The sequence below is a fragment of the Stomoxys calcitrans genome, chromosome 1, assembly GCF_963082655.1.
Source record: "Stomoxys calcitrans chromosome 1, idStoCalc2.1, whole genome shotgun sequence".
NCBI classification, from domain to species: domain Eukaryota; kingdom Metazoa; phylum Arthropoda; class Insecta; order Diptera; family Muscidae; genus Stomoxys; species Stomoxys calcitrans.
The window spans coordinates 214,196,884-214,220,615 of NC_081552.1; the positions used below are offsets into that span (position 1 = coordinate 214,196,884).

General features: G+C 36.9%; 1 protein-coding gene across 4 annotated transcripts in view; it reads right to left on the reverse strand.

The window, feature by feature from the left end:
- Positions 1 to 12,397, reverse strand: part of LOC106084815 (uncharacterized) — a 169,549-nt gene extending 157,152 nt beyond the window's left edge. Inside the window, exons 1-2 of one of the 4 annotated variants that reach the window (XM_059363868.1) lie at positions 12,219 to 12,397; positions 10,180 to 10,437 (exon numbers count right to left, since the gene is read on the reverse strand). The gene's annotated coding sequence lies outside the window, so the exon portion shown is untranslated. Of the gene's footprint in view, positions 1 to 10,179; positions 10,623 to 10,762 lie in introns of all 4 variants that reach the window. The other 3 variants (XM_059363864.1, XM_059363860.1, XM_059363849.1) reach the window with 3 other exon arrangements.
- Between the last annotated feature and the right edge of the window lie 11,335 nt (positions 12,398 to 23,732).

Below are 23,732 nucleotides of genomic sequence, written 5' to 3' on the forward strand. Positions count from 1 at the left end.
TCTTCCCGGTTTGCGCGTACCACCGTGTTTGCCTTCAAAAGACTTCTTTGCTGGAGCTTCTTCATCCATTCTGACAACATAACATGATAAGTATACCGATCGGCTTAGAATCACTTCCTGATTGGATTTAGCTATGTCCTTCTGTCTGTCCATGTATTCTTGTGGTTCAGGTACAGGTCGCATTTATGGTTTGATTGTCTTGAAAATTTACACATGTCACTTCTTTGGCCCAAGGACGAACGCTATTGATTTTTAAAAAAATCGTTTCAGATTTAGATATAGCTTCCATATATATTTTTCATCCGATATGGCTTTTTAAGGCTGTAGCAGCCACTATTTTGGTCCAATCTTTAAAAAATGTATCATGGGACGTTTTATTTGACGTCCCAATACGTGTGCAAAAAGGAATTGAAATCGGTCTTGTTTAGATATAGCTCCCTTATACATCTTTCATCTTATATGGACTTTTAAGGCTGTAGAAGCCACATTTTTGTTAAATCTTTACAAAATTATGCATTAGGTGTTTTTTTGAACGTCTTAATATGTGTGGTATATATATATATATATATATATATATATATATATATATATATATATATATATATATATATATATATATATATATACAGGGTGGCTGATGAATATTGCTACAATGATGAATATTGCTACATTTTTTTTTCGGTGTATGGAATACATTTTTCTTTTATTCATGTTAAATTAAATTATTAAATTAATTATTAAATTATTATTAATTAAATTAATTAATTAATTAATTAAATTAATTATTAAATTATTATTATTAAATAGAAAAAAAGTTATTACATTTTTTTTTGGTAGCGGCTTTCATCAGCCACCCTGTATATATATATATATATATATATATATATATATATATATATATATATATATATATATATATATATATATATATATACACGACGACCTACATCAATATTAAGTATCTGTGCAAAATTTCAAGCGCCTAGCTTAACGCGTTCGACCGCTATCGTGTTTTTGACAGACGGACGGGGATCTCAGATGAATATTTCGAGATATAACATCTTATATGGACTTTTAAGGCTTTCATCTTATATGGACTCTTAAGGCTGTAGAAGCCACATTTTTGTTCAATCTTTACAAAATTATACATTAGATGTTTTTTTGAACGTCTTAAGATGTGTGGTATATATATATATATATATATATATATATATATATATATATATATATATATATATAATATATATATATATATTTATATATATATATGTATAATATATATATATATATATATATATATATATATATATATATATATATATATATATATATATATATATATATATATATATATATATATATATATATATATATATATGTATATATATATATATATATATATATATACATATATATATATATATATATATATATATATATATATATATATATATACCACACATCTTAAGACGTTCCAAAAAACATCTAATGTATAATTTTGTAAAGATTGAACAAAAATGTGGCTTCTACAGCCTTAAAAGTCCATATAAGATGAAAGATGTATATGGGAGCTATATCTGGGAGCAATTTTCAACGACCTACATCAATATTAAGTATCTGTGCAAAATTTCAAGCGCCTAGCTTAACGCGTTCGACCGCTATCGTGTTTTTGACAGACGGACGGGGATCTCAGATGAATATTTCGAGATATAACAAACGGAATGATTAGGTTAGTATACCCCCATTCTATGGTGGTGGTTACAGCAAGTAAACACGTGTTGAGTTCGGCCGTGCCGAACTTTGGATACCCACCACTAAGGATAAAATAACCATCCTCTTTTATAACAACTCCACTACCATATCCATAGTACTATCCAAATGGGGGCTGGTCTGGATAATATTTGATTCATGTCCCGATAACTCTTCTTCAAGAACCAGTTTCAGCGAAATAGGGCAACAAATCTGCTTTTTATGGGATTAAGACCCTAAATTGGAATATCGGTCTATGTGGCAGCTATATCTAAATATACTCTGATCTGGACAATATACCGATCGAATGACGGGAGTCTTAGTACAAGTCACTGTGTCAAATTCCATCGAAATCGGGTTATAAATGCAGCTTTTATGGCCTTAAGACCCTTACTCGGCAGATCGGTCTATGTGGCAGCTATATCTGAATAAAGACCGATTTCAAACATGTTTGAGTGGGATATCAGGAGGCTTTAATGAACTCACTATTTAAAATTTCAGCGAAATCGTAATATTAATGCAGCTTTTATGGGCCCAAGGCTCCTAATCGGCAAATCTCTCTACATGGCAGCTATATCTGAATATAGACCGATCTGAACCATGTTCGAGTAAAATATCGGGAGGCATAGAACAACTCACTATATCAGTTTTCAGCGAAACCGGAAAAAATTGCGGTTTTTATGGGCGTAAGACCCTAAATCAGCAGACTGTGACAGCTATACCTAAATATAGTCCGATCTGAACCTATTGGAGTCGGATGATGGGAGGCTTAAAACAACCCACTGTTTCTAATTTCATCGAAATCGGATAATAAATGGGCCTGTTACGGGCTTAAGACCCAAACCGGGATAAAGGCCTTTATGGAAGCTATATGTTAATATGACCCGATATGGGCCATATTCGGTTTGAATACCATGGCCTCTAGTACAACTTCTTGTTTCAACTTTCAGTCAAGTAAAGATACATTCATTTTTATACTGTGTATTGTAGAAGGCACAGCAGAGCGTGCTTGTGTAGGCAAATATCTTAGTAATTAACTAAATTTATATCTAACATGACTCATTGATATGAGTGAAGTATCTCCTTTATTCCTTAATGGAATGTACCTTGCCAAATTTGTTTCATTTTGCCAACCTATCTTTCCACATAAAGGATTTTTAAGCATGTAGCAAAACACTCTGGGCTTAATTAACAATAGAAATCTTCCTCATCATAAAGACCCCTGAGCCAATATTATTTCATATTAAAAATTCATGATTTGAGCCAACTTGAACAAATGAGTCCCTTTGAAAACAATGCAACATAATGTACGTATTTTTGCCATTTTTAACTAAGCATTTCATCGCCAGTCTTCAAATTTTTTGTCCCCTTTGAAATCATAGGAAGTTCATAAACTGCCAAAGCTTGACATCATACAACCTAACTGAAATTGTGAATTTTCAAATAAAAGGCACATAGGCTCATCAGACGATGCCTTGGGCAACCAAAGTAATTGCACCACAAGGACACAGGGTTCAGAACAAATAAGACAAGCAAATGTTCGTTATGAAATAAAACTACACAAGTTGGACCAAGCACACTTTTATACGCAATGCTGAATTTGCATAAAAGGGCAAAATACTGATTTCATGCATATGTGATTATGGGAAAAGAGAAACATTTTTTTCTGTTTATTTTTCTATCAAGACGAGCTCAATGATCGAAGATTTCTTGCAATGGAAAAGAAAGGCCAGAAATCACAATATACCAACCACTCTGGGAAGCGTTTCGTCCTTGGTTAGGGGACTTATTCAACCACATTAGGTGTGGAGGCTTCAAGGGCTATACATTGGTAGAACGTACTTGCATCGAATATACCGCGAAAAGGTTGCTACGATGTGAGTTCAACACTAACCAAATCTACACCTTTCACACTAGCTGTTCTTTTTATACCCACTGCCATAGGTTGGGTATACTTATCTAGTCATTCCGTTTGTAACACCTCGAAATATTCGTCTAAGACCCCATAAAGTATATATATTCTTGATCGTCTCGACATTCTGGGTCGATCTAACCATGTCCGTCCGTCCGTCTGTCGAAATCCCGATAGAGGTCGAACGCGTTGAAATTTTGCATATATACTTAGCATCGATGTAGGTCGTTGGGGATTGCACATTTCGGTTCAGATTTAGATATAGTTCCCATACCAACCGATCTCCCGACTTGCGGCCCCTGGAAGCCGCAATTTTTGTCCGATTTGGCTGAAAATTTGCATATAATATTCTGTTATGACTTCTAACAACTGTGTTAAGTACGGTCTAAATCGGTCTATAACCTGACATAGCTCCCATATAAACCGATCTACCGATTTAGCTTCTTGAGCCCCTGGAAGCCGAAAATTTTGTCCGAAATTTTTCACGTGGTGTTCTTTTAATCGGTCTGGTATCTTATCTTATACATAAAATTCAATTTGTGTTTGTTTGTTTGTCGGTATGATTGTTTGTTCTGTATAGACTCAAAAGCGGCTGAACCGATTTCCTTGAAATTTTCTGGTCTGGAAGGAAACATAGGCTATATAAATTGTTGATATCGGGAGGGAAGCGGACCCTCCCCTTACCCCAAAAGTACTACCCAAAAATAAAAGTGCACCGATCGTGACAATATAGGTATCAAATGAAAGGAATTGGAGAGTAGAATACGAATATGGTATTAAAATTGGAGAGTATAATACGAATATGGTATTAAAATTTGAGTCTAAGTACCCATCGGGTCGCCCCAACCCCAAACAGACATATTGGACGTTAATGTCAATATGAGGCTCAAATGAAAGGTATTCGGGAGTAGATTTCGAATCTATCATACAAAATCAGAATGTCCGTGAAGATAAAGTTAGCTTTTACTAGTTGAGACACAAACCAATTCAATTTTCAGCGTAATGTTAACACGTTAACAGAGCTCTGTTATAAATTTAACAGCAAATATTTAATAATAAAAAACGATTGTAGCTCCCAATTCCGCAAAAAAAAAACAATAAAAAACCACAATATATCACAAACGCTTCAAATTTCCCAAAAAATATTTATTAAATTATATAAATATGGTAACTGCTCTAATATGGCCAATACAATCGAAAATGGCCATTATCTCTTTTCCTTCAATACTCAGGGTGTCGGTTAAAGCATTTTTTGAAAGCCCTTGGTCCATATAATATATCCCCAAGCGGTGATTGACGCACTATTTTTCAGTCTGTCACAGTGGGCTCATCTTTCTCTAAAGTGAAATTTCTCTGATATGGCCAATACAATCGATAATGGTCAATATCCTTTTCCTTCAATACTTAGGGTGTCGGATAAATTATTTTCGGAAAGCCCTTGCTCCATGTAGCATATCCCCAAGCGGTGATTGACGCACTATTTTTCAGTCCGCCATAGTGGGCTCATCTTTCTCTAAAGTGAAATTTCTCTGATATGGCCAATACAATCGAAAATGGCCATTATATTTTTTCCTTCAATACTTAGGGTGTCGGTTAAAGCATCTTTGGAAAGCCATTGGTCTATGTAATAAATCCCCAAGCGGTGATTGACGCACTATTTTTCAGTCCGTTACAGTGCGCTCATCTTTATCTAGAATAGCACTCGTGAGCAAAATTTGGTTTATGTACCTGATCTGGTAAATATTTATATAATTTAAATATTTTTGAGAAATTTGAAGCGTTTGTGATATATTTTGGTTTTTTATTGGTTTTTTTTTTTTGCGGAATTGGGAGCTAAAATCGTTTTTTATTATTAAATATTTGCTGTTAACTTTATAACAGAGCTCTATTAATGTGTTAACATTACGCTGAAAATTGAATTGGTTTGTGTCTCTACTAGTTAAAGTTAACTTTATCTTCACGGACATAAAATCAGATCGAAGTATAGGGGGGTCACGCCATCCCTCAAAAACGCTATTAGACCCATTATGACAATATGAGACTTGGCTGAACAGATTTTCTTAAAATTTTTATAGATTGTGTACGTTTGTCTGGAAGGAAACATAGGCTATATTATTTTTTGATATCGGATGGTGGCGGACCCCTCCCCCTTACCACCAAAACGCCACCCATATCCGAAAGTGGTCCGACGGGCATATTAAGGGTATCAAATAAAAGGTTTTGGATCCCAGAAAACGAATATGGTATAAAATTTTGGGTCTAAGTACCCATCGGGCCCCCCTGTCTAAAAAAAACACGACTACAGAAACATCAACAGGAAATTATGAAACTTAATTCGCTGATGGATGTGAACATTAGACGAGGAACCGACATTGATAACTAACATTGCGGCCAGAACTGAATATCGCGCCTCCGCGTACGTTTGTCTGGAAGGAAACATAGGCTATGTTATTTTTAGATATCGGATGGTGGCGGACCCTCCCCCTTACCACCAAAACGCCACCCATATGCGAAAGTGGTCCGACGGGCATATTAAGGGTATCAAATAAAAGGTTTTGGATCCCAGAAAACGAAAATGGTATAAAATTTTGGGTCTAAGTACCCAGCGGGCCCCCCTGTCTAAAAAAACACGACTACAGAAACATCAACGGGAAATTATGAAACTTAGTTCGCTGATGGATGTGAAAATTAGACGAGGAGCCGACATCGATAGTGACCACATAACTAACATCGCGGCCAGGACTGAATATCGCGCCTCCGCCTCGCTGGTCAAGCGCCTAGTTCGCAGAGAAAGCCGAATATGCAGCTCACATTGGAAACTTGCGTGGTGTTTACGAGTCAAAACACAAATAAGCAGCAACAATACAAGGCCAACGGCGATAATAAAATATGAGGACGGATCGGAATAAATAGCCACAATATGGGACTCAAATGAAAGGTATTTAAGATTAGAAAACGTATCTGATATGCAATTGTCGGACCAAGTGTTTGGGGTACCACCCCAACCCCCACAACAACCCTAAATCGGACATTTTTACCCTCCATGGCAATATGGGACTCAAATGAAAGGTATTTGCGAGTAGAATAGGAAATTGATATCCAAATGTGTGACCAAGTTTTTGGGGGTCCACCCCTTCCCCAAAACAGCCGCCCAAACATGACTTATTTACTAAGCATGGCAATATTGCAAATTGCAAATTTTGCCCATGAACATTCCACTAAGGAACAGGGGCAAACTTCTCACATATCAATGAGTGCAGTCCGATTCAAGATTAAGCTCAATCATTAGGAGCCTCCCTTTTCTAGTGAGAAGTTTCACATGGCATAGTTCCTCACAAGTGTTGCCAGCATTAGGAGGGGAAAACCACAGCTGAAAAATTTTTTCTGATGGTCTAGTTAGGATTCGAACCCAGGCGTACAGCGTCATAGGCGGACATGGGGCTTAAATAAAAGCTATTTGAGTGTAGAATACGAATCTGGTACACAAATGTGGGACCAAGTATTTGGGAGGCCGTTCCTCGCCAAAAACATCCCCCAATGAGGACAAATTAACGACCATAGCTATATGGGGTCAAATGAAAGGTCTTTGGGAGTATAGCACGAATTTGATATCAATATTTGGGAAAGTGTCTATGTTGCCACCCCACCCTCATAACACCACCCATACAGGAAGTATTTGCTGACCACTGCAACATGGCGCCCAAATAAGAGGTATTTTAAAGTAGAACACGAATATGATATATAGTTTCCAGGTCAAGTCAATGGGTGGCCGCTCCATCCCTTAAACCGGTCATGTTTGCCGACTGTGGAAATATAGGGATCAAATGAAAGGTATTTGAGAGTAGACCACGAATCTGATTTCAACATTCGGGACCAACTGTCTTAGGGACGTCCCACCACCATAACAACCCCCAAATAGGACGTATTTGCTTACCAAGACAATTTGGGTCTTCAAGCCAGTGGAGCTCGAACATATTTCTTGACTTTTGCAATAAAGAAAGGTATTTGGGGGACGATCCCTCTCCCCAAAACACCCGTAAATCGGGCATATTTACCGACCATGTCAATGGTCGAACTTAATACCCATTTTCGGGACAAATTTTCTGGCGGTCTACCACTTTCCCTAAATAGACCACAAACAGCAATAATTTACTGACCATCGCAATATGGGGCTCAAATAAAGGTATTTGGGAGTAGAATACGAATATCCAAATGTCATGTATTTGGGGCACCGCTCTTTCCCCATAAACCCCCCAAATGGTAAAAATTGGCCGACCATGCCAATATGTGGCTCAAATGATAGGAATTTGAGATTAGAAAACTAATTTGATAACCAATTTTGTGGCCAAGTATTTGGGGGACGCCTCACACTATAAACTCTACTTAAACCAATTGCAATATAGGGTTCAAATAAATGGTATTTTAGACAAGAGCACAGGGCCAAGTGTCTAGGGGACCACCTCTACCCCGAAAACACTCCTAAATCGGACATCATAAGAATATCGGGCGGAAATAATGCCTTTTTGGAATGGCATTAAACTTTCCGAGCGAATTCGTGGTCCAATAAGGATCATATAGTATTCAGATAAAGGCACGTACATATATTTTTAAACTGTTAGTCAAGCGATATGCATATACTATTTTCGTGGCATGGTATTTCACTAAAAGCTGTTTAATTGCCGAAAACAAATATTCAAAGGATCATTTAGTTCCATATAAGGTAAAAGAAGACGCAGCGGATCGGGCCCGGTTCAGCTAGTTTTCCATAAAATTTATATATAAAAAATGTAAACTCCATAAAAAATTTTTGTTTCGTTTTAGGAAAATTAAATTTCCGTAGAACATATTTAATTATACCTTGCAATCACACTATTTTAATTATTTCCTGTTTTTATACCCTCCACCATAAGATGGGGGGTATACTAATTTCGTCATTCTGTTTGTAACTACTCGAAATATTCGTCTGAGACCCCATAAAGTATATACATATATTCTTGATCGTCACGACATTTTATGTCGATCTAGCCATGTCCGTCCGACTGTCCGTCCGTCTGTCTGTCGAAAGCACGATAACTTCCGAAAGAGTAAAGCAAGCCGCTTGAAATTTTGCAAAAATACTTCTTTTTAGTGTAGATCGGTTGGTATTGTAAATGGGCCATATGGGTCCATGTTTTGATATATTGTAGCTGCCATATAAACCGATCTTGGGTCTTGAATTCTTGAGCCTCTAGAGTGCGCAATTTTTATCCGACTGGAATGAAATTTTGCACGACGTGTTTTGTTATGATATCCAACAACTGTGCCAAATGTGGTTCAAATCGGTTCATAACCTGATATAGCTGTCATAGAAACCGATCTTGGGTCTTGACTTCTTGAGCCTCTAGAGGGCGCAATTCTCATCCGATTTGAATGAATTTTTGAACGAAGTGTTTTGTTATGATATCCAACAAATGTGCCAAGTGTGGTTCAAATCGGTTCATAACCTGATATAGCTGTCATATACAATAAACAGATCTGGGGACTTGCCTTCTTGAGCCTCTAGAGGACGCAATTATTGGGTTGCCCAAAAAGTAATTGCGGATTTTTCAAAAGAAAGTAAATGCATTTTTAATAAAACTTAGAATGAACTTTAATCAAATATACTTTTTTTACACTTTTTTTCTAAAGCTAGCTAAAAGTAACAGCTGATAATTGACAGAAGAAAGAATGCAATTACGGAGTCACAAGCTGTGAAAAAATTTGTCAACGCCGACTATATGAAAAATCCGCAATTACTTTTTGGGCAACCCAATATTATCCGATTTGCCTAAAATTTTGTACTACGGATCCTCTCATGACCATCAACATACGTGTTTATTATGATCTGAATCGATCTATAGCCCGATACATCTCCCATATAAATTGATGTCTCTTTTTTACTTCTTGAGCCCCCAAAGGGCGAAATTCTTATTAGAATTGGCTGACATTTTACACCGGATTCGGCCCGGCCGAACTTAGCACGCTTTTACTTGTTCTTTTTTTTTTAATGTAATAATATACAATAAATTGTAATTTTCTCAAATTTAAATGGTTTTTGATCCATTATTTAATAAAATCTGCAGTTCTCGAACGTTTTCTTTAAAAAAAATTCCATTGTCATTTCCTGCAAAATTTCTCACCAATATGCGAGGTGGCGGATATAAAAAAAACAACTAGCATAGCTCTGTGAAGTAACAGTTTCGTTTTTTTTTTTGTGCCCTCTTATTTATCTCTGTAAAGTAACAGTTTTGCTTTTTTGATCCCTTTTATTTCGACTTTATCTTCACGCACATGCACACTTGTGTTAAACTTCCCAACATTCACATGCAAAAGGAATTTCGGGCATCCATAGTTCTACTGCTATAAAATATATATATTTTTTTTTCAATTTAAAACCAAAGTGTGGAGGAAAACTCCAACCAAAAGTCAAATTAAATAAATAAATTTAAATTAAATGCCACGATCTTACATATCGTTGTATTTAAGCGCATTTAACTAACCTTGAATACGGCTGAGGTAGTGACGAAATCAATTCCTTAGCGCCTGCGTTTCCGATATAGAATATATATGTGGGCCCACACATTTCAATTATCAAAACTCCTCACGATGCTGTGCTTAGACAAAACGATTTTTTACTGATCTTTAACGTAATCGAACGAACGAACGAACATTAAAAATAATCTTAAGCACGAATAGTTAGTATTTTATTAATTTTGATGTTTAATTTATATGCGAATGAGGTTGATTCATTGTTTTCACTACAATATCAACGACCGTTAAACAAATATCGATAGCACTTTGCATTACTCTCCTTCTCTAGTAAGCAATCACATATGTTGGAAGAGAATGCAAATAATGAAGAGAGTACTTTTCCCGTTATTCAAAACCACAAGCCACTTTATGCAAACAACCAGTGTATTATATCTACTTAGAGCCACGTGAACTTCTAATTAGAATTTGGATTATTCACTTTAATTGGGTTTTAGAATACTTAGCATTTAACACTTTGTTATTTACACCATATATTCAGATTCATTATTTAACCGGCTAATTAAAGATGGTTTGTGTTTTTATTATCCATACCTCTCTTACATTCATGGAAAAACGAGAGAGTCTGAGAGACTGTATGTCTGCAATGCTAACGGCCCACAAAGCACTTTATGCAAACGACCATGCAATTATGAAGCAGCAAAATTTCACCATTACCATGGCAATACTTAGTCGACAACTAGAATGATGTGGCTTATAAGGACCACTGAATTTTTTGGCGCAAAAACAACAAACACCAATGCAGAGCACTGCACCACACGAAAGAAGTTGCCCCTCTACATGTTGTTGTTGGGGTAGCAGTGTGTTGTACACCGAGGCAGCAGCCTTTGCCGATGGAAGATTCCATCGTGTCAATCCGGTACGTACAACCGGCTGCCATGGTCAGAAATGCATGACAGTATCTTATTGGGATTCATAGAAAATATTTGTATACATGTATTACCAAAGCGAAAAGCACACAACGTTACGCGAATTCAAGACATTTCACACCCGACGGCACTACGATACACAGTTTCTTCAAATTATAATATTTACTTTTTAACCGAGACTTCGCAGCGGCCGATCACATTCATTTGGTTAATGAAACTATCGAATGTCCCAAGGGGTAGAGAGAGGGGGGAGTATGCGTAACAAATACTACGCTTCTATTGCCTTTTGTTTTCAAGCTGAGAAAACGAATACAAATGATCGGAGAACAGAACATAAAAATAAGAAATGAGTTTCCCCTTTTCATCATGTTGGGATGCAACGACAATTTTTGTAGCCTTGTTTTGTCAAAGCAAAGTAACACAACACGCGAATTCGGAAGACATTTCTTTACCGAATGTACTTTTAAACGAAGCGCTGTACCTTTTAACCGAGTTTTCGCGCGACCGATGTCATTTGATGTTTACAACAATACGCAAATCCATAGGAAAGTGTGAATAAAAATATCGAATAGCATAAGGGGAAGAGACAGGGGCAGTGCATTTTGTTTTTAAGCAAAGAAAACCAATACAAATGATGAGCAACACACAAACACGATAAAGTTACCCCTCTTCTTGTTGGGATGCAGACAATTTTTGTAGCCTTGTTGTGAGAAAGCAAACATTCACATCCAACAGCATAAGAGGAAGAGGCAGGGGGTAACGTGTGCGTAACAAATACTACGCTTCTTTTGCATTTTGTTTTTAAGCAAAGAAAACCAATACGAATGATGAGCAACACAAAAACACGACAAAGTTACCCCTCTTCCTCTTGTTGGGATGAAAAGATAATTTTTGTAGCCTTGTTTTGACAAAGCAAACATTCACACACACACGTTACGCGAATTCGATAGACATTTCATTGCCGAATGCACTTTCAAACCAGGCGCTGTACTTTTTAACCGAGTTTTCGCACGACCGATCTTATTTGATGTTAACAAAACTAAGGAAAACCGTAGGAAAGTGGGAGTAAAGTATAGCAAGCACTTCACACCAACAACAAGATGACAGTAACACTTCCATACATTAGGCTGCTGCTTTTGTAAACACTTTTCGCATGCGACACGGGCTATTTACTTTGTTTTTCTATTTTAAATTTTGCATATTTTAAATAACGAGCTTATAAAACACCTTCTAACACAATTTTGCCAAAAGCTATCCTCCAATTCACTTAAATTGTTTAACCCGAAACCGACACGACCGATCAACACAAAATTTAACGAATAACTAATTATGGGATAAGGAAAGAAAAGCTAGGTAAATGCAACAGGTGGTGAAAGAGAGAAAGAGTGCATATGTGAAAACCAGCGTTGCCATCTGCAATGACATCAAAGAAATTTCAAAAGGAAACTATTACATTAGATTCTGTAGAAACAAATACAACCCAGGGTACACTAATAAAGGGCAGCGGAAAGCGATCAGAAGACTACAATTGTTGATATTTTGCTTATATGTTCACGTTCGTTGTTGGTTAATGTTTTCTTTTAAGCTTATGACTATGATTATTTATAATAAAAAATAAAGGCAAAAACATTAAAAAATTAATGTACGTGGCAATTCTTTTGAAGCGAAAAGTTTAGTGCTCATCTGCGAAATGTTCTCGCATTATCTTTGGACATCTTGAAAACTGCGAATTGTGATTGCATCATATATTTGTATACATTTCATAAAGACCGATCTCTAGATTTAAGTTATAAAGTCAATAAAGGTGACATTTGTCAGCCAATTTCGTTCAAATTTGGAACAAAGAGATATCCGATATCCCTCATGAATAGGGTTCAGATAAGTCTATATTTAGATACAGATCATAAAGAGACATCTTCACATTTAAGGCCAAAACAGAATGAGCGCCTTAAGCTTTGGTTTTGAGCGTCGCGTTGCAAAAATGCAACTCTGCACACAAATTCCACAAAAGCATCGCGGAAAAGTAAAAAAACTTCACAACAAGAACGTATATTCTTAAGATTATAGTACGGGAGTTTAATCCTTTTAAAATTTACAATGTTTAGACAAAGTTTAAATAAATTAATATAAAAGTAAAAAATTAAAATATAGTAGAGAGAAACTTAAAACTAACAAATCGGAAATAGGATTTAAATTTGAGTAATAAAACAAAAATATAAATAATATTTTTATAAAATATTTACCTTTTACTAATCAATATTAAACACTAAACATATTTATTATACCCTCCACCATAGGATGGGGGTATCCTAATTTCGTCATTCTGTTTGTAACACCTCGAAATATACGTCTAAGACCCCATAAAGTATATATATTCTTGATCGTCGTGACATTTTAAGTCGAACCAGCCATGTCTGTCAGTCTGTCTGTCGAAAGCACGCTTACTTTTGAAGGAGTGAAGCTATCCGCTTGAAATTTAATACAAATACTTCTTTTAAAAATAGGTCGTTTGCGATTGTAAGTGGGCCAAATCGGTCCATGTTTTGAAAGGAGGAGTAAATTGTTGAGTGGCCCAAAACGAGCGAAGCTTAGAATACCCTTGGCCAACAGCAGCATTAATATGGCTGTCCATGAAAAGGTACTGTTGAAAGTCACCCCCAAGTTCTTTGCACGAGCCACGTTCTCCAATCTCTGATAAGCCACAACAACAACTGGGTCGCAAGTGTAACGTAAAACCCTTTTCTTACTAATAACCATGCACTAGGACTTTAGGGGATTAAGGCACAAACCATTAACATTTGCCCATAAATCCGAAACAGGTCATGGTTCAGCATCCCGACATGGTCTTCTAGATATTCTTTAGGACTACTTTTATAGACCTGCACGGTATATGGTTGCTATATAAACAAAATAGAATAGGACCCAAAATTGATTCCTGGGAAACTCCTCGAATAACCGGCAAGGGACTAGAAACAGCTGACTTCAAAACCACGGATTGGGTTCGATTGGAGAAATATGACATAATTAAGCGAACAGACGAAGACGAGAAACGAAACAGGTGTTTTAACTTTGCTGCCAACATATTGTGATCGACTGTATCGAATGCCTTTAAATGGTCGAGGAGAACAAGTAGGATCAATTCGTCATTCTCCAAGTTATTTCTTATATCCTCCACGACATCTGCTAGAGCAATTATACAGCTTCGTCCGGGTCGGAAACCTAACTGCTTCTCATCTAAAAGAGAGTTTTCATTTGTATACGAAAACATCTGCCTATACTTGAGGGGTCACTTTCTGTATACATAAGACTTGTCTTATGTTCGTGAAATACAAATTGAGAGCGCTCCAATCGGCATTTATTCTCATAAGTATTGCACTTGTCAACATGTACGTTCGTGACAAGTCCCGACACGTGTCGGCTAAAAATCTACTGAAGAAGTTAAGTGTTAACTTTCTGTTTAGGGAAAACTTTACCTGGTAGAAAGTGAAAGGGCTATTTTATTTAATGAAAAAGTGGAACTTACAGCCACGCAGTGACGCGTGAATTTCAAAGGATATACGTTTTACACAAATCCTTTGGACCAATGTAGGAAATGATTGTCTTCGACCAAGAGAGGGAAGACAGAAATAAAAAGACAGAGTATTTTTATATTCACCTTCCGTTGTTCCGTAAAGGAAGATAGCCAAACTTTACCACATCGAGTTCCGTCCTTCTCTTTAGCATTTGATATCGCCATATTTATAAAATAGAGCAAGGGGGCTACGTTTGAAGGAAGCCACATAATTCCGATTCTTTCTGCCCAGTACCTTAGGTTAGATTGGCGGAGGATAATGCCAAGAACTTAGTCGTGGAGACATCCAGGATGTTATTCCTCATCTTCTCTTCTTCCTATGAATTTACTTCACAAAGCCAACCCTCCGTTAACGTACTTTCTTGTGCCACCCGGATAAAAAACGCCTTGATCCTCCACGGGTTTACGCCTCTCACTTCTACTAGTGCCTTGAAGGAAAAGAACCCAGTATCTTGTTTCTACTTTGACATAAAGCAGGGCTTTGTCAAAGAAAGTGTAAGCTTTCCTTAGAAGCGGTGATCTTATGACACCACCGCCAGATATAATCAATTCTAATGCCAATTAGAGACATATGTTTACTTAACTTTCTGTGTGTATAATTCCGATAGCCATACTCAGATGTGCCTTTTTCACTGTCAACCGACTATCTATGTTCGATTTCTAGCATTCGTCCCAAGGAAACTTTCTTTGTTCACATCCGGCAGTGGAATTCCAGTGATTTAACCACGTATCCCTATAACGCTCCTTAATTCCATGGGAAATTTTCGAAAGTGGTGGGCCTACACCCAATATTGACACAAGAGCAAGGCTTACACCCGATATCGCAAGCATGTCCGCCTTCCAGTTACCTATTATATCCTTATGACCAGAAACCCTGATACCTCTGAAGATAATTTAAAACATCTCACCAGCGACCCAAAACTTAGGATCTTATACTCGTACCAACTAAAGCCTTCAATGCTACTTGACTATAGCTGTAGATAAAGATTTTAGATCTATTTATTGTTCTAGGTAGCATAAACTCTGCTGCCCTGGTTATCACAGAGATCTCGGCTTGGAAAATGCTACAGTCATCACGTATTCGCAACGAACCGTTGATGTCAAGTTAACCGCAATATATGCCACAAACGGTCCCGTTCTCCATCTAAAAATATATTAACATCCGTAAACCGGCCCTTCAGCCATTCTGTCAGAGTCGGGATATTAATCTATCATATTCTTCCTCTTAAGTCCGCGGTCTACTATTTCTGTTCAAACTTGTAAGTCCGTCTGAAGGTTTTTTAATGTGCTTTTCAGTATATGGGTATGTCTAAATTGAGTTCTCCTAAGCAGGTCAAGCTGTAGTAATCTAAACAGAGTCCTCTGGTTTCGCCTCATAACCTCCAGGGACCTTGTCGCAATAGTGCTAGAGATGGAAAAATATCGATGGCACTATCGATATTTTATATTGTCTGTATATCGGTTGATGTATTTCCTATCGATATTTTCATAACATTCTTTTTGCAAAATGGAGCAAAATAACCGATTCAACACTAAATACATACTTTAATATACATTCCGCCTATAAATTTGGTTTTTCTGTCTGTGCATTAATATTGCTTCTATATAAATCGATCTTATTATTTTTACTTCTCACTTTCGTTTGAAATATAGGTAATAGGAAACTAACGACAGTATCGATACTATCGACATTTTTTATTAGAAATATCGAATGTTGCGATTGTCGATAGTTTGCCAGCTCTAAGTAGTGGCCTAGCCATGAATCTCAAGGCAATCCTATTAAGTCTGTCTAGATCGCGTACATGTGTTCCTTTATCCGTCAGCGGCCATCAAACGTGACAGCCAGTGTATTGACCTAGAACACCTAATGTGGAAATCCAAAATTATCTTCATATATCTTAACAAGAAGGTGGTGAAACTGATCGGCCTAAAATCCATTGTAGCACTATGTTGCAGCTTCCTCGCCTTCGATATTACAACCTCCTTAACTTTTCTCTAAGTTAGAGGTACATAGGAAAATTCTTTACAAGTCCTTAGCAGCACAATAAATTTTCCTGAAAGGCACTCGCAAGCCTCCTGTATCATTTTCGGTTAAATGCCGTCCGGTCCGGGAGATTTGTAAAGTCCGAAAGAGTGTAAAACCCAACAAACACTATCAAAGGTAACAAGTCTATTCGCCATATCAGCCGCATCACCGTTCTCCGTAATTTTCAAAACGATTTCCGCTTCCTTCCTAATTTCTCGGCCCGGGAAATGAGTCCCAAGCAAATGCAATAGTCTCACGTGGGGATTAGGTCCATTCTCCATCCAGCCTCTGCAGGTTTGCCGAAAATGGAGAATTTTTGGACATTAGCTTCCGTAATCTTGAAATATTCTTTATATTTAGAGTTCCTCGATCAACCTGACAAGTCTTCCCTTTCGGTATTTCTTAGTGCCTTCTTATAAATTCTAAACTTATTCTTATAAGCTTCTCATTAATCCCTGTCACCACAACTACCGTATTGAATGCCCTTCTCAAATCCTTCCTGAGTTCTCTTAGGTCTCTGTTTCAACATCTCTTATCCTTTTTCTTCTTCGATCTACCAACTCGACAAGTCGATCTAAAAGCGTACGGCACTTGGCTGTCCAGGGTCTGATATATATCGTCCACGCCTCGGATCCCAATCAGAATATCCTTAACCTTCGATACGGCCCAATGATTGATCTCATAATTCTGAATGTTACCCAATATCAGATCAAGAATCTCCTTTCTAGTAGATATGTATATCAAAATTGGCGTCCCCTATTATAGAGGCTTAAATCATACTTCAAAATAAATTCGAGAACGATTTCCCCTCTAATGTTGGTGTGTGAACCAGGGCTGCGGTGTCGAGTTTTTGAGGCCGGAGTCGGACTATTGAGCTGGAATCGGACTTCGGTTTGGAGCTGAGCACGCTTGCCCCGACCCAGAACCACTCTTCGACTTCGGCTTAATATTCCGACCCGGGGTCGTTTTCGAGAGATCTCTCACCTCCAATGGAGGTGGCAACTACTGATCATCATGCGAAAAGTATGCGGAAAAAATCACAAGTTCCTTGTCGCTGCATGACAAGGATATCACGGTGTTACCTCCTGTACAGAACTGATTCAAAATAAAGCTTGTCATATACTTCCTCGACAAAATACATTTTCTACAATTGACGAAACCTTTCCTCAAAAAACGTACGAATATCACCAACTCCAACCTTTTCCCGTGCGTATGACCCAAGAGCAGCATTCGTGCAAAATTTCATGATTCTAGCTTTAGCCGTTTGGGCTGGACGATGATCAGTCAGTCACGCAACTCTTATATATATATATATATATATATATATAGATAAGGAAAGTCTTTTGGATACATTAGTTGATAGCATATGTCGAGTAGTTGCGCCTTTAAGCTGCTATCACATTATATGTTATGGTCTTATGACATGTCACTTATATAATTCATCAAGTACCAACATCGAAATTGTTATTTAACATACGACCCACAATTTGTTTATGTAATTTCCATATGACACTGTTTTTTTAATACATATGTAAGTACATTGTTCAACTTGTGACAAAGCTGTTTAAATCATAAAGTTGTGAAAACCATATAATTTGGGGTTGCTTTCAACCATTTAAGAACAAAAAAAGCTGATGGCTTAATGTTTTTGTTTTTTTTCCGAAAAAAATAAAGTGCGATATAATCGAAAAATAACATGTATTAAAGGTGATTTTCAAATGTGAATATCGTTTGAATCACCCTATGTCAGCAACTTTAACAAATGCAAAATTTTGCATGTCAGAAGACAAACACATATAGTGTGACAGCAGCTTCAGTTGATTTAAAACCGAAATATGTACAAGAAGAAGGATACCTTCGTCGCACTCAGGATGCACTTATAAGGTGAGGTTATGCGAACAGCTGAGTACAATTTTTTTTATTGTTGTTTTAATTTGGTAGTTAATCTAATGTAATATGATAACTTGTTATACTCGTATTTATAAGAAACTTTTGATGAAACTAAGTAGACTAGCTTGTTCCTTTAATGTTGTTTGTTTGAAAAATATGATAAAAAGAGTCAGTTTGTTGACAGAAGCTTTACAATTCAGGTGTGGGGTTCCCAAAAAAAAATAAATAAAAAAAGAAGACTCAAAAAAAAAAAAAAAAAAAATTTTTTTTAAATATGGATTCACGCCCTACTCGAGAAAGAATTCTTTCAGCTTTGAAAGCTTCAAATGTGGAATTTCCAGAAACAGCGTCAATTGCACAATTGAGAACATTATATGATTCTTTGCAAGTTAACGGTGGTCCATCAAAGCAGACTGAATTGCCTTCTGGAAATGTGGTTTCTTCTGATTCTGCTGGGAATTCATCTGTAACTGTCACTACAATGTCATCCAATACTTTGAATGAAACTCCCGTTATTAATTCCGCAACTGCCGATCCTGAAAATTTGCTTCAGTCATTTCAATGTAATGGTGAGTCCACAAATCAAACTGAATTGGTTCTTGGAACTGCCGCTTGTTTTTCTGCCGCACGGACTTCAACCGATTTAATATCTAGAAATACATTGAGTGTCGCTTTTAATAACAGCGAAATTGGCGTATCCTGTGCAAATCTTCGGCAAACACAGACTTCAGTGCCTCCTTCCGTAATTTCTTCCGTACCTTCCGTCTATAATTCTTCTGCTTCCGTTCCTGTAAATACAGTTCAAAGACAATTTCCTGGTACTTCAGGGACTGCTGCTTCTGTTTCTGCCGCCCGGACTTCATCAGTTATTTCCGATTTAATGAATACAAATACATTGGGTGTCGCTTTTAACAATAGAGCAATTGGCGTGTCCTGTGATGTTCTTCCGCAAACACAAACTTCCGTACCTCCTTCCGTATCTTCTTGTGTTGTTTCTTCCGTACCCTCCGTCAATTATTCCTCAGTTTCCGTTCCTGCAAACTTACTTCGAGGACATTTTTCTAGACCTTCTGTTCCATCACAGGTAACAGACCCTTTCATTCGTTCAAGCGTTTTATCCCGTGAAGCTGATGAACTAGAGAGTGAAATTAGAGTTTTGAGATTGAAGCAAGAAATGTTGGCTCTTCGAAACCAAATTGAATCTTTAGAAAACGGTGGAAAAAAGGTTTCTACAAATATCAATTATGACGAGCTCTCTATGATGGTTCCGAAATTTTCTGGGAATGATGGACGAAATATTGAAAAATGGATAAACTCTTTTGAAAGCTACACTATAAATATGACTGACCAAGAAAAATATATGTGCTTAAGATATTTGCTGGTTGGAACTGCGCGAGAGTTCATGGAAAATTCAAATTACAAAGAATATAAGGAGTTGAAGAGATCGCTCTTAGACATTTTCAAGAGAACGGTAACGCAAGAAGAAGTTTATCAAAAATTGCGTTTGCGCAAGTTGAAGCCAACAGAGCCGTGTATTGCCTATATAGTAGCAATGCAAACTATTGCAGCAGAAGGCGAAATCAACGAGCAAGAACTGGTTGACATTATAATAGACGGAATGGAAGATAAAACCAACAACATATCCATTCTATACGGATCAAACTCATTACAAGAATTGATGCATGGAATAGATAGATACGAGAAACGCAGGTCAAAAACAGTCAGTACTCATAAAGAAGGCCGTGACAATACTAAAGGCATACGATGTTTCAATTGCTCTCAATTTGGACATATGAAGAATACCTGCAATAAGCCTCGACGTCCACCGGGATCTTGTTTCCATTGTTTCCAAATGGGACATTTTTACAAGGATTGTCCTAAAAGGATGAATGTTACTGCTCCCATATTTTGTAGTAATGATATTGTAGACACAACACAAATGGTAAGTGTGGCCTTTAAATATTCTTGTGGATCCAAATATACTAATTCTGCGAATATTTCGTGCTTGATCGATTCCGGTAGCCCAATTAGTTTGGTTAAGATGTCTTTATTACCGACTGGTGTGATACGTTCGAAGAATTTAATACCAACTTCGTATGTTGGAGTTGGCAATTCCCCTTTGAAAATATATGGAAATATTTCTTGTTTAATAAAATTTAAAAAATCGTCTAAACAAATAGAATTACTTGTTGTTCCTTCTGATTCTTGATTCTTGGACGGAACTTTATGCATGCATTTAATGTAAAATTACTTCAAGTCAAGGAAACTACGAATGATATAGAAGTATTTGAATCCACAAGAAAAATAAATGACAATAATAATATAACCTCGGTGTCTACACCATCTACGATAAGCAATTCTTATGATAGTCCTGTGAATTCCCAAGTGATACGTACGGACGATATTGATCTAAATCCTTTGTTAAATTCATTCCAGAAGAAGACTTTAGAAGATCTTATTCATAATCGTTATATAACTCCAAAGGGAATTGATAAAAAGTCATCTGATTATAGGATGCAGATTAAATTATCTGATGATATTCCAATACACTGCTCTCCCCGTAGATTGTCGGTTCGTGAGGAAACGCAGAAGATTGTTAGTGATTTGTTAGAAAGGAAAATAATACGTTACAGCAATTCTCCATACACGTCAGCAATTGTGTTGGTAAAGAAAAAGACAGGGGAAACGCGGATGTGTGTCGATTATCGAGCGTTAAACAAAAAGATTATTAGGGATAACTTTCCTTTACCCCTCATCGAGGACTGTATTGAGAGCATATCAGGCAAAAAATGGTTTAGCCTCATGGATTTGAAGGATGGATTTTTCAACATAGAAATGCATAATGATTCAATTCCATACACTTCATTTGTAACCCCATTTGGACAGTACGAGTATTTGAAGATGCCATTTGGTTTAAAGAATGCTCCAGCAAACTTTCAACGCTTTATAAATGGTATATTTCGCGACTTAATAGAGGACCATAAAGTGGTTATATATATGGATGACATATTGATTGCATCCTCTGATTTCGATTCTCATGTTCAGACATTGGCGGTTGTACTTGGACGTGCTTTTGAGTACGGATTACGTATCAAGTTAACTAAATGTAAATTTGGTTATCAGAGTTTAGAGTATTTAGGATACTTAATCAGCCCAAAAGGTATACGGCCGACAGAAAATCACTTGCGAGCTGTGAAACAAATACCAATGCCAAGGAATCATAGGGAATTACAAACTTGTCTTGGGTTGTTTTCCTACTTTAGGAAATTCGTTCCGTCATTCTCAAATATTGCAAGGCCATTGTTAGATTTGCTTCGTAAAGAGAAAAAATTCGTTTTCTCTGAAGAATGTGTAAAGGCCTTTAGTGAATTAAAGTCTCGTTTACTTCGGGCCCCAGTATTAGCTATCTATAACCCTAAAAGCGATACGGAGTTACATTGTGATGCAAGTTCTCATGGATTCGGAGCAATATTGATGCAGCGTCAGGATGATAAAAAGTTCCACCCCGTAGCATTTTTTTCAAAGGCTACAACCAATGCAGAATCGAGATATCATAGCTTCGAACTGGAAACACTCGCAACTATTTACGCGTTGCGCCGGTTTCGTGTGTATTTAGAAGGATTACATTTTACCATAGTCACAGATTGCAATTTACTTACAATGACCTTGAACAAGAGACAAGTTAATCCTCGGATATCCCGCTGGGCATTGGAACTAGAGAATTATGACTATTCTATCAAACACAGGAAGGGTTCTTCTATGGGTCATGTGGATATGTTAAGCAGATGTATAGAAAAGGAAATATCCCCTCATGTGGGATGTAACATGATTTGCTCTGTAGATTCGAATCAACTCGATGTCCAAATTCAACTGACCCAAGCTAGAGATCCTGTTATTAAGGACTTATGTAAACGTTTGGAAAAGGAAGAGATATGTGATTTTGACCTAATAGACGGTCTCTTATTTAAAAAAGTGGGTGCAACCGTTTGTTTATATGTCCCAAAGGAAATGGAAGATAATGTAATAAGAATGATACATGAGAAGCTTGGACACCTGGGGACAGATAAATGTTATTATAAGATTCGAGAGAATTTTTGGTTCCCAGACATGCGCAATAAGATAGATAGCTTCATTAAGAATTGTATAAAATGTATAATTTATGCTGCTCCAGCTAGAATAAACCAACAGAACATGTACAGCATTCCAAAGGTGGCGGAGCCATTCGATACGATACACGTGGATCACTTCGGACCACTTCCATCATTAAAATCGAAAAGAAAACACATTTTAGTGGTAGTTGATTCTTTTACAAAATTTGTTCGACTTTATCCTGTAAATTCGACGAGCACTAAGGAGGTTTGTTGTTCTCTCGAAAAGTATTTTAGTTATTACAGTAGACCAAGACGCCTAATCTCGGACAGAGGATCATGTTTTACGTCATTGGAGTTTTCTGAATTCATTTTGAAAAATAATATTAATCATGTTAAGGTGGCGGTTGCCTATCCACAAGCAAATGGGCAGGTTGAGCGTGTAAATCGTATTATTAAGTCCATGTTGAGCAAATTGAGTGACCCAATAGATCATTCCGATTGGTCATTGAAATTGTCCCAGGTGGAATATGCTATCAATAACTGTGTTCACAGTTCTACAAAGGAAACCCCAGCGAAGTTACTCTTTAGAACGAATCAACGAGGGGTGGTGGTAGATAAGCTGTCGGAATATCTAGATAAGAAAATGAGGTTAAGGCATTGAATTCTATACAGCGATCTCAGAACTACAACGAATTATACTTTTCCAAACATCATGAACCGGCAAAACGTTACGATGAGGGTGATTATGTTGTTATTATGAATATTGACAATACAGTTGGGAAGAATAAGAAATTTTGTGAAAAATATCGTGGTCCCTACATTATTGAAAAAGTATTAGATAATGATCGCTACGTTGTGAGAGATGTTGACAATTGTCAACTGACACAGATCCTATATAATTGAAGCAAAGCGACTTCGGAAATGGTTGACACCTAGGTTATAGATTTATGTTATTGGTCACACTTATATAATATACACAATTTTTATATCATGATTGTGGGCAATCATATTGTCAGGTTGGCCGAACTGTAATATGATAACTTGTTATACTCGTATT